Genomic DNA, 13,122 nt, shown 5'->3' on the forward strand with positions numbered 1-13,122 from the left:
TTTGTTGTTGAAGGGCTCCACCCAGAGAGAGAAACAGTTGTGCCTTGATCCCTGTCATTAAAAAAGATTATGAAATGATTCCACATGGACTTACCCGGAGACATGCAGGTCCCGTTCTTCATGATTTGTTTAGCCTTTGCCAGGGAAAGAGTAATTGGAGCAGCTTGCTGAGCCTTGAAGAGTAGAATTCCTTCAACCTACCTCTCCCTGTCTCTTCCCTGCTATCTCTGGAGCCACCTTTCTGACCTATTTTATGACATGAGCAACACTGGGGAACACAGGTTGACATTCTAATAACCCAAATTCCAGAGGACAGCTATGTCTCACATTCGTCCTGGATGCAGTGATCACAATTGACTTGATCGTGTGTATTCTACACAATTTGTGGCACACAGACGCAGGTGTTTAGGGTGTAACGTTTATTTTACAAAATGAGTTAGCTAGGTCCTAATGCAACTAACACACAAGAATACAGCAGTCAGTCAGGAATTAAAACAAATGTGCGAATGGGTTAAAGGTTCAAGACTTCTCCCTGAACAGGATGCCTTCAACAGCCCTCCTGGGGAGAAACGTCACCGAGCTGTAGTCCTAGCTGTGGTGGAGGTGGCTTTGAAACATCGCTGGTGAGATGAAAGCACCCTGGAATGGAGTCTGATCCACCCCACCCCCCTGCCCCCGGAAATTCTTTGTTCCCAGCATATAATATCAAGATAGTGAATGGATACAGATGACTTGAAGGTGGATGAACTATCATGGCTTCTTGAAAAAAATAAAATGAAAGAAACACAACAAAAAAGATAATGTGTAAAAATTAAACAAAACATATGTCATAAGTGGCGACTTTGAGTACAAGTACAGCATTGGTTCTCAGGGTTACAGGGTCACGGGAGTGAAGGATTCTTAGAAAACTATAATATAAATTTTGAAACTGCTTTAAGCAACTGAATGCAACTGTAATTTCTATCCTTGATGATGCTCAAAACATATTCCTCCCAAACATTGTTACATTGAAGGCTCCTTGGGATTCTCAGGAGCCCATGTTTGTCCCCAGGTTTGCACATTCTACTCAGATTTTTATCATTGCCACTGGCTTTCTACCTTGATGCCCAATGCATCGTCCTAATACACAAAATTCTAAAATAAAATGGATATTTTAAAAATTATAATCTTATCTTCCTTAAGATATATTCTAGAATATACTATGTGAATCACAGTTTAATGTCATTTCCCTACAGTTCCTAGCTTAATGTCATTAAATATAAATGTTCCACTGGCCCTAAATGAATTATGTTATTATCTTAGTTTGCTTCAATTTCCCATTTCATATAGCAACTTTTCAGACGAAGATGATCCCAGACATTTTTTAAATAAATTTTTTCTTCTTTTTAAACTCTTCAGATTTAGTTCATATTCTCATTTTTAGAATGCAGCTAAGAAACTTGATTGAAATCACAAATGTTCAAAGGATATGTGTAATGTAATGATCTTCTAAAGTGCTGTACTGTTTTTAAAGATACAAAACTTTTTTAAAAGAAAACTTCCATTATATACATAATGTATATATATGTATTGGGATACATATATATAATGTGTATATATATACATATATATAAACAAATCAAATATATACATATAAACAAATCGCAAGTATATATCTCAGTGAATTTTCACAGTGAACATAACTATACAACCACAAACCAGAGCAAGAAGTACAATGTTAGCAAACCCCTCTCTACCCTCCAGTCACCATCTGCCTCTTACCAAAGGTCACCACCATCCTGATTCTGCCACCATAGATTAATTCTGCTTGCATTTGAATTTTATATTAATAGAATCTTACAGTATATACACTTTTGTGTCTGGCTTCTTTCGTTCAACATTACATTTGTGAGATCATCCACCTCTATTTTAATAGCCTTCACAGCTGCTTAAAAAAAATTAGGAGGAAGAACCTTACTTCCTTGACCTACCCCGTTAAAACTACATCACTCAAATAGCAGTAAATGAATGAATAGTCTGTCTGACCTTGGGCAAGTCACTTAACCTCTAATTTCTCATCCGTAAAGAAAGGATAATAATACCCTCTCTGCCTCCCTTATAAGGTTGCCAAAGACAAATGCAATAAATTAGGGGAAAGCACTTTAAAATACATAACGAAGAACTATATGAGTATGTTATTATTATTATCACTCAGTTGTTCCCCCTAGAGTAAATTACAGGTGAACATGGATTTATATAACAGATGTATTCCTGTAAAGTTCTGTATGAATCAGATTTTCATAAATCAACATATCTTAAATGTTCTGGGGAATTTTGCTATTTCAAGCAATCCTATTCAGAGTCTTTTTGTGAAGCAATATAATCCTCTAATTCCTCTTCCCCTCTTAAAGTGAAATATTTCTATGGTTTAAAAAGCTATCGTTTTTTAAAAAACAGTTATATTTGTTAACTTAAATATCACTTATATATTTTAACTGTATCAAAGAAAGAAGATGATACTGAAAAAATAATAGTTTTCATGGGAGAAAATTTTCACTGGAAATTTTCTTTGTTTTTCCTTTTAAATATTACGTTCGTGTGCACACACACACGTGTGTGTGTGTGTGTGTGTGTGTGTGTGTGTGTTGACTAGAAGTCTGGTAGGGAGAAAAATACATTGCCTGAGTAGTTCTGGACTCAAAACTGCTTAGGGGAGTGAATGACTATAGACTGTGATCTCTTTTACTGATCTGTAACGTGTAGGCGGTCATTCCTAATTCATCTATCTCACTGGGTTCTGGTGAGAAGCAAATGAAAGAGTAATAATATGGAAATACTTTATGAACTACAAAGAGTTCCATAAATAAGAAGTATCACTGTTAAGATGAATCCCTGGTGACATAACTTAGCATACAGAAAGGCCACTTTATGAAATATAAGGGCTAAGAACCATGTGATTACAGCTATCAGTTACATTGCAGCGTATTAGATACTGTGATCGATAGTGCAACTTATTCCTTGGGTCCTATTTGCTGTTACCAGTTTTTATTTTTGGCCTTCTCCTATGGTCTTACATTATCAATTTTTCATAACAATCGCCTTCTCATCCACAAGTTAAAACAAGGAAAGGTACAGCATGGCTCTCATCTTTTCCACAGTATGCAAAACTCACTACGTTTATCGGTGTGCGTAGTGGAGGAGAGGGTCTTGAGAGGCACTGGAGAATTTCTCAAAATGTAAAATGTCTCTGATGATGAAATGAAAAAAACTAGGAGTGTTCTAAAATTAGCTCTTACAAAACCGTTTATGAGTGTGTCAGGTGGGGAATTAGTTTTCATAATCCAGGATATATATTTTATATGGCAAAAATAATCATCTGAAGATTAACAGCATCTCTGATAGAATAAAAAGCTGATAGAATAAAAAGCAGTTCCACATTTATTTAATCTTGCTGTGCATCTGTTCTGTAAACATGACCTTCGGGTTTTCTGAGAAGTTCAAGATGAGGTTTTCAAACACAGACTCTTGAGTTAAAATAAATTGGACTCCATTTAAATAAGAAGAAAACCATTCTAGGTCATCAAACTAGACCCTAGAATCAAAGCGAGGACTGACCACAGTTGGAAGCTGCAAAGTTGTGAACCCTAGCACAAGTGATCTTTATTTTTCAAGTTTTTCAGAGGTTTAAATAGCTGTTAAAATCATATTTTTGAAATTATCTTTTCTTCTGACATTCTTACTGTTTCCTTCTTTGGTAAATAGTGGTAGGAGTTCTCAAAAGCATAAAAGATAGATATGCCAACTCATCCCAATTTCCTGGAAATTATTTTTTGGTCCCAAGTGTCTACATCGAAGGCTTTATAGACCAAATCACTTTTCTTACTCTGAAACCCTTTCCTCCTCCCTCACTCTCCTCCCAAATATATGCAAATTCCATAGCATATCCATTTGTCTCTTTCTGAATTATGAGAGTACTTAAAATGTCACTCATTGGTTCCTGGTAGTGTCAGAGAGTTCAAAAGTCAGAAAAAATTTTGCGGTTATTGTTCCTTAAAGTGAAATTTGGACTTACGTTCTGAAGAGGTTATCGATATTTTCAGCGTATTTTAATTTTGCCTGAAAACACATTTAATTCATTTGGCTCAAGTGAATATAATGCATTTTATGTTAGCTAATTACATAAACATAAATAATTGCTTCTGCTTCAATTAAAATAAAATTGAAATAACTAATATGTGAAGATTTGCTTTAAATATATTTAGTTGTAATGCATTGCTCTCCCCCATCTAAAACTCATCATTTTACTTTGCTCTGCCAGCTGTCTTGATCAGCAGGATGGCAGACATGAGAGACAACAGCAGACTTCTCTTTGTGATTATAATCTCGCAGAGAAAGCAAAACCCCAGACCTTCAAATCACAAATAACAAAAATGACCAAAACCATCCTTAGGATAGTTAGCTACTAGACTAGATTTTAACAATGGAATCTTGTTCAGTAAAACTGCGTTTAATTCCATTGTGCACACTGCCCTGCTGGGATGCCTTAGCAACCGTTCTAATGCTTTATTATCCTCACTTAATCTGATTGTCCGTGAAGTACAAGTAAATGCCACTCTAACAGAGTCCTTCCCATCTCCATGGTGTTTTTGTCTAGAGCCTGTAATGTTTGGTTTTCCAAATGGACCAAGATAAAGTAGACAAGTAATACCTCCTCCTCCCAGTGCTGTTGCCCAGCCCTGTGCAGTTGCCCAACTCAAAGGAACTCACTGTGAATTCCTGTGCCCTGGACTTCTACAGAAGTGTCAAAAAGTCACGTTGGTGTGGTAATAGAGAGTGACGTTTGACTCGTCTTTAAAGCTGGCTCAGTGTTTTAGAAACAAAAAATTGACTTTTGAGGAGCATTTTCGGTAGTGGTTTAAGAACACAATCAAGGGGTGCCTGGGTGACTCAGTCAGTTAAGCATCCGACTTTGGCTCAGGTCACGATCTCACAGTTTGTGAGTTTGAGCCCTGCATCACTCTTTGCTGAGGGCTCTGAGCCTGGAGCCTGCTTCAGATTCTGTGTCTCCCTCTCTCGCTGCCCCTCCCCCACTCGCACTCTGTCTGTCTGTCTGTCTGTCTCTCTCTCTCTCTCTTAAAAATAAACATTAAGAAAATTTTTTTAAAAAGAACACAATCAAGTAACATAAATATGAAAAGATAGTCTCCAAGGCTGAATACATTACTGTCTGTATTCTTCTCTATCTCATTTCTTTTTTTAAACAACCTCTAGGATGTGCATCAGCTCTATTTTTAACTATTTTACACTGGTTCCAGATAAAGGTCTGGTAAGCTATATCATATTAGACAAATTAAGATATCTAGGTTTTAGATGCCTCATCTGTAAAAGTGGTGAGACTAAATGATATCTGAGTCCTCTTCCATATTTGAAATCCATCATTCTATTCTGTTTTCATTATAAATGCACAGATAAATATTATATAGCCATTTAGCCATATTACATATGCACATCTATATACTCTATAAATACCTAGATACAGTAAACAACAGTCATGTATTAAGTTTTAGTGCAAGAAAGCCTTAAAAATGGTCTCCTTCAATTTATAATCAACCTCTCTAGTTATCATTTCTTTTAACTTTAGGATCCAACATACTGTAGAGCTATACGAACGCAAAATGTCGTCCTCGTATGAAGAGATTAATGAAATTCAAATCTCTTTACCAAATTCTGTTAGATTACCAAATCTCTCTGTTAGATTAAGAAGAAATTTCTCAAATAAACTCGCGTCCATATAAGTCCTGTGCCTAACATCTGCAGATTAAGAACAAATGTGCAAATTTTAGGGCAAGAGTACACATGGAAGCCCTTATACAATGTGTTGAAATATTTAACAGGTATAAACCAAATTAATAAACTGGCAAGTAAAATATGTTGTCCTGTGACCTTCACAGGTATGTCCTCATAGTGACTTGAAAAGTTCAAATGCGGAACTGTTGCACTCCTTGGAGATCCAAGGCAGAGTGTGGTAGCATGCAGAGAGCTGTGCCCCAGCTCTGGCCTCTGAACCTGGCCTGCTCCCTTTCCATCCTACACCTACCTCATCCTTCAGCTTTATGAGACTGAGGCTTTCACCTGAGGACATTCTGGGATGTTCACAGGATCGAACTATATCCACATGCCTCAAAATACTTTTTCTTCTTCCAGTTTATTGTGCACACCGGTGGTGTGGTTCACCTTTGGAAGAACAGACCCGAAGTAGAGGCAACTGTGCATAAACTGAATGACCAAATGATATGAATCAATGAATCGATAACTCAAGTACTAATACAAAGGAGTCACCTTTATATTTTTCTAACAGGTGTCATTGCATACCAGGAGTAGGAGTAGGCGGGATAAATCCAACAGAATCACTATAAAACTTCTTTTTCTCCTTCATCTTCATAAATTCACTTGTGTGTTATAGATTATTTGTACGTCTGTGTTCGTGAGTATGTGTGGTATAACTAAAAGACTGATTTTCATGAGGATAGTGGAAAAGTAATTGTATCAATTTCTAGTCACGCTATGTGGCTATTTGTAAAGTACAGTGTAAAAGAGAAGAAATCTTAGGAATCATCTAATATTTCACTTCACAGATAAAGGGATAACATCAGAGTGGTGAAATAACTTGACCAAGATCACAAAGCAGTCAGTGGCAGAACGAGGATGGAATCCAGTTCACCTGACTGTGTTTTATACAGTCTCTAGATTTGTAGTTTGTAATATAAGTGTGGCCATTTAAATTTAAATTTAAATTAAATAAAATTTTAAATCCAATTCCTAATAATTGCACTAGCCACACTTCAAGTGTTTAGTGGCCTCTTGCCTTAGTGGTTACTATACTGGATCTAGCAAAATAGACCACTGCCATCATTCCAGAAAGTTCTGATGGACAGTGTTGGTCTAGATAGAAAATAAGCCTGAATAGTAGATGAGTATATATTATCATCCTAAATTTATGTCCTCCTTCTGCTGATCATGGGATATTTAAATGTTAGCAGCTAGTGTTTCTCAGCATTGTTGATTTAAAATAGGAAAAGCACTTACACTTTACTCAATAGAAATATTTTTTTACTGAGTGTAGTGTACAGTGATAGGCCTTTGTGAACCATAAATTTGTTTCCTTTATGGCACGCTAGGGAAGTGTGCTTAATCACAGAGGGCAGAGGAAGCCTGTTAATTTTTCCTTCTTTCCGGGTCATTTCCATTTTGAGTTCAGCAACAAGAAACAATTTATTAAATATTTAGAAGGGATGGAATGAGCTAATTTCAGTTCTGGATATCTGGTGAGAGGTGATAGAGTCTCTGTTTTGGGACCTACTCAGAACACAGATTCTCAAATACCTAGCTTTGTCTTTAATCTGAGGTGGTAGTTAATGCTCAATATTTAGTCTTGGGTCCTGGTTTTGTTAACTAGTGAAAAAAAATGTATTACTTCTTTAATTTCCTGAGCTTTAAGAGACCTTCCTTACAGAGGTCATGGCTTCATAATCTTGAGAAACACCAATAAATGACTCATCCCTTTTACCCCAAAACTCAGCACATGAGATGAATAAGTCAGAAAGAATTTATTCTTTTTAAAAAATAATTACTCCATTTAAAACTTTTAAATCAAATATTCACAAATTTCTCTAAAGACATGCCATGTTATTGATAGTCTCCAAAGTAGACCTGTTTTTAGAGGAAATAATGGAAATTGTTTAATAATAAGAATTTGAAATATAATAGAAATTATGGAATTATATATATAATTGACACAAAAATCCCAGATACTTAAAGAGAAACCACTGCCTCAAAACTGGGAACTCCTTTCGATGATAGAGGTATGGTGGTTTGAGTGGTAAAATGGTGGAGGAAATCCAGTAAATGCAATTTAATAATTTTTATATTCATTAATTCACTCTTTCAATTTAATCACTATTTACTTGCTAGGCCCTGACCTAGGTACTGAGGATGTAAAATATATGACCTGAAGAATTTGCTGCCTAGTCACATAGATTTTATAAATATGTGAAATATTAAGATATAGCCAGTTGAAATGTGCTAGGGAAGCAAAGAGGATAAAAACCAGCTCTGTCTGGGTGCCTTGGAGAAGTCTCACGAAGGAAGTGAGTTATGACTGCTGAGCCTCGAAGAATTATTAAGAACTTCACGTGAAGACTAATAGGAGACTGCTTGGGAAAATATACATGATTAAGTGTGACTGAAGACAGAGTCCATGAAAGACTCAAAACAAGATATGAGGCTCTCCCATCTCAGCACTATCCCCGTCTTCCTTGTTTATGCTGTGTTCCTTCATACCCAGTTCAACTAAATCATTGGCTTTTACACTGAAAACATTTCAGCACACTCTCTTATATTCTAAACATTTCCCAATAGTTCCTAGTTTGGCATTTCCACACACTTAAGCTATGAAATCTGAATCTTGTAAAACATGACTTGAATTATACTCCAGACATACATATAATAGTGGCTAGAGTTTATGCTTCGTGACCGCCCCTCATCAAGCATCCAGATAGAAAATGGAATTTTATATATCTTAAATGAATTCTTCCTAAGACAAATTTTCATTGTTTATTTCAAATTTCCTCCTACTCCGTATAAACCAGGCTAATGTGTTTTCTGATCTTGTGATGCATTTGACCAGGTTAATATTTTTCAAAAAGTTATAATTACAGTCTTTTATACCGCTTCCCTGAGAAATTCTGATACTAACATTTTATGACTCCACAAGTTAGATGATATGTGTTATCATTCTTCCCTATAGAACCTGACTTTAATGTATTTTCTTCATTTCGCCTAACTTTTATTAAATCATGGAAAAATTCTTAACTCAAAAAGGAAATAATTTTAAATGGCTTAATAGTTTAGGGCTTCTATCCTCCCCTTCACAGATGGACCACCTCTTTCTTGTTCCCTGAGTTTTTTATTACAGAAGCTGGTTGTATATTCTTGTATCCAGAAATGACCAGCAGCTTTCAAAGCTTCAAATTTTACTGTTAGCCATCAGGGACACAACAGGAACTGTGTCCGCCCCCTGCTCACACAGAACATCATTTCCTAATAGCAGGCAACCAGAACTTGCCTTGAAACACCTCCCAAGAGGCAACCCAAAGCACATCATTTAGAAACTCTGCATCCTGTTTAAGTAATTAATACCTCAATCAAATTTGTACTAACGTAGGTGGTGTCAGAAGAATTCATTAATTTTTTTTCCATTCCATTTCATTTCATTTCCATTCCACGATCAAGCTTTTTTTTTTAATTAAAAAACTTTTTTAAATTAAAAAGTGTTTTTTTTTTTTAATTTTTACAAACTGGAAAGTGCAGCCAATGCATAATGGTTATAGATACATCCATTTCTTCACTGTGTGCTTTGAAGATTAACTTAAGTTGATAATTCTAGCTATGGTTTGCATAATGGCTCTCTGAAGTACATTAGAGGCCTTGGACCTACATCCACATCCACATCCACAACACTTTCCGTATTAATGAGACTGTATAACTAAGATGATTTTTGCTTGGTTGTGTTAATGTAGAAGGCATGAACTGAATTCCTCCACTCATTCTTGCCTTTAGAAGTAATCTCGAGGCTATTAGAGTATGCCAGTAGTGTTAGAATGACTTGGGTATATGCCAGGGTGAAAAATCTTCTCATGAACATCTTGAGACACTGTTGTCTATGGTACACGAAAAATTTGTCTTATTTAATGTATTTATTCCTATCATTTTTATTATTCTCAAAGTAAACACTGTTGTGCTTACAAAAACCTATAAGGCCATACAAATATGATCTCCCTTCCCTATCCATATTGCCACCTTCAACTACCTACCTGTAGCCTGCTCAGTGTTCTTTAAACACACTTAGCCTGTGCCCATCTCTTGGCTTTTGTACTTGCTATACCCTTGCCTAGAACATTCTTTTCCCTTCTAGATGCATGCCTCTGCCTGACCTCCTCCAGAGCGCTGTCCAAGAGACACTTTATCCCTGAGGCCTTCACTAAGTACCCCCCACACTTTACAATACTACCACATCTACTTCTCCTAATCCTTATTCCCATTTGCTTTAGCACTTAACCACTTGACACACTTTATATTTTACTTGTTTATTTGTTTATTGTCTTTCTCCATTCACTAGAGTACGAAGTCTAGGAGGGCATGCAGTTTTGTTTATTTTTTTCTCTGCTATTTCCTCAGCACCAAGAAAACTGCCTGACACTCAGTGGGTACTAGAAAACTATTAAGTGGAAGAATTAATGAATGCAAAAGGATTCACTGAGCAATTACCATATGCCAGCTACTGTGCATGACAGAAGACATGTAGTGTGAAGAAAGAAGTAACCAGACAATTACAATACTGTTGGTAAATTCTATGAAGGAAGTGCTGTCATAAGGGTGCTTTGGAAAACAAAAGAAGGGAACCTAAGCCCATGCGTGGGGGCAATGAGCTCTGAGTGATGGAATGGGTAAAGAAGAGAGGACCAACAGAAGGAAGTCCATTAGGAACAGACAGCCAGTGGTACAAAGTTGCAGAGATGTGAAAGCATGGCTTGTGTGGTGAACCACCACTATTACAAAAGCTCTGACCTTTCTCAAAAGCTATGTAAAGCCATTGAAGGGTTTTCAGCAGAGGAAAGGTATGAACTGATTAGTCTTCTAGAAAACTCACTCAGGCAGCACTGTAGAGAGAGGTGGAAGGAGACAAAAGGCTGAATGGCCCTCAGGTAGATGCCCATCACCTATGTGGGAGAGAAGAGGGTTTGAAGAAGGGCATAGTAATACAGCTGATGGAAAGGGCAGGATGGAGTGATTCTTGAGTAATTATCTGATGGGCTAGGAGCAGGAAGACTAACAGATCACTCCCAGACCTGAATAACACTTACTGGTGAAAGCAATCACCAAATGAGGACTATCATATTTCTTTGACTACTTGTTCACCATAGTCTACCTATCTTTATATATGGAATCTAGCAGGGGTGAAGGTAAACAGGAAAGAAAATCAAGTGCGCTGTCTAATTTATTTCTTGTTTGTAAGTTTTGCATAGCTCTCCATCGTCTCTTCCATGAGATCACAAAAACCTTGGTTTACATTTTTTTTCTGCATCTAGATGAGTGATGTTATTACTCCACACTTAGAATTTTTCAATGGCTCACTGGGTTTTTATCTTTCAAATACATCACCTAGAACCTGTACCTAAACGAGTGTATTTTAAGGTTTAAATTATAGTTTAACACGTTTGGAGTTAAAGAAATACAGTTTAATATGTAGAGATTCTATATGTTGTACAGTTTTTAATCTTGAGACATAGACACAGAAATTACTTTGAAAAATAGAAGAGATGAAATTATTCCCACTTAAATTGGTTCCTTACAAAGCATATGCAAATATAAAGGTGCCCACCAAGAAAATATCTAGAAAGCAACACTTTATTGATTAATAAAAGTAGAATTAAAAATATTGACCCTTGGGGCGCCTGGGTGGCGCAGTCGGTTAAGCGTCCGACTTCAGCCAGGTCACGATCTCGCGGTCCGTGAGTTCGAGCCCCGCGTCAGGCTCTGGGCTGATGGCTCAGAGCCTGGAGCCTGTTTCCGATTCTGTGTCTCCCTCTCTCTGCCCCTCCCCCGTTCATGCTCTGTCTCTTTCTGTCCCAAAAATAAATAAACGTTGAAAAAAAAAATTTAAAAATATTGACCCTTTAGTTTAGAAAAATTGATTTGATCCAAACACAAGTCATGGAGATAATAATAATGGAATTATTTTTAAAATCTTAAAACACTAGAATAATTGGCTTTAATTTAGGAATCATAAAAGCACTAGTTTGACTAGTAAGTAATGAACTTATGACATTTTTATCTGAGCCATTATTCCAATGACTTTTGAGCACACTGAAAATATAAATAAGTTTAAGAAGGTTAGATGGTTAGTGAATGGTTCTATGGGATTTTCCCATAACCTTATTAATTTATATTTATAGTCAAAACCAGAAGATTATTCAAATGTGAATATCTTAATCAACTGGTAGCAACATATTCTAACTTCAAAATCAATTTTTGATCAGTGAAGCTTTCATTGGTAAAGTTAAATTTAATGACCACAATGTCACAGATATATAATGAGATAATTAACTAAGGAAACTCAAAACACATACATATAAGCAAAATCTTGTTCAGCAAAATAACTCTTTGGGGTGCGCTCGTGCCCGTGTACGTGTGTGTGTCTATACTTACTCAAATGTACGTCTGTGCCTTATATCCAGTTCCACTTTATTCCCACTCCCCTGCTAGTAACAGATGACACTCTCCTTGGCTTGCTACCATTTTTCCTGCCAGTGAATTCAAAGGAATATATGCACATTTTTGGTAGCTGAGAATATACCCTTGGCAACGTAGTTATGAATAATCCACAAGACATGTATTCACAATTCAAAGTTAATGTTACATTTTTAAAACTGCTTTTTTTTAGAGTTTAGCAAAAATAGAAATAATTTCCTAACTGTGAAGAAAAAGTTTTTATTTATTTTCTCTATAGCTATCCTTTGATTTTCATGAAATATTGTGTTGAAATAGACAATTTAATTTTATGGATTTCACAGTTATGGGTAGTCTTTCTAAATCTTTGATTTAATGTGATCATGCAACAGAGACAATATGCGAAAATACCAGATATGTTAGTCTCTAGTTAAAACACTTGATTTCGGAATTGCTCTGATTTCCTTTCCTGGGTTGTCCATCAATGTACCAAATTGTCAGCTGTACTGAACAATATTTTTTCAAGTGGCAAAGTTAAGTTTAAATGGGAAACAAACCTTTTTGAATTGAACATATACATTCTCAGTCTAAACACTGAATTAATGCACCTTTTGTTATATGATTTCCTTTCTAACGTCAACATTTTAAGAAGTGAAATGCCCTGGAGACGCTTGGGAAAATGGAATCATAGACCATGATAAAACCCAAATCGTCTTCGACTGTCACATCTCCCATCACTACAACTTCCAAATTCTGCCTTTACTTAGCATTAGCATTCACTTCCCAAACAATTTACCCAAGTGAGGGATGATTAAACCTGTTTATGTACTAAGGGGAAGGAACTGGTTTGAAGCA

General features: G+C 36.2%; 1 protein-coding gene across 1 annotated transcript in view; it reads left to right on the forward strand.

Moving 5' to 3' along the window:
* The window catches only part of COL25A1 (collagen type XXV alpha 1 chain), a 471,130-nt gene that overhangs the window by 357,344 nt on the left and 100,664 nt on the right, over positions 1 to 13,122 (forward strand). The gene's annotated exons all lie outside the window — the stretch shown is intronic.

The sequence above is a fragment of the Prionailurus viverrinus genome, chromosome B1 (genome assembly GCF_022837055.1).
Source record: "Prionailurus viverrinus isolate Anna chromosome B1, UM_Priviv_1.0, whole genome shotgun sequence".
Taxonomy (NCBI): Eukaryota; Metazoa; Chordata; class Mammalia; order Carnivora; family Felidae; genus Prionailurus; species Prionailurus viverrinus.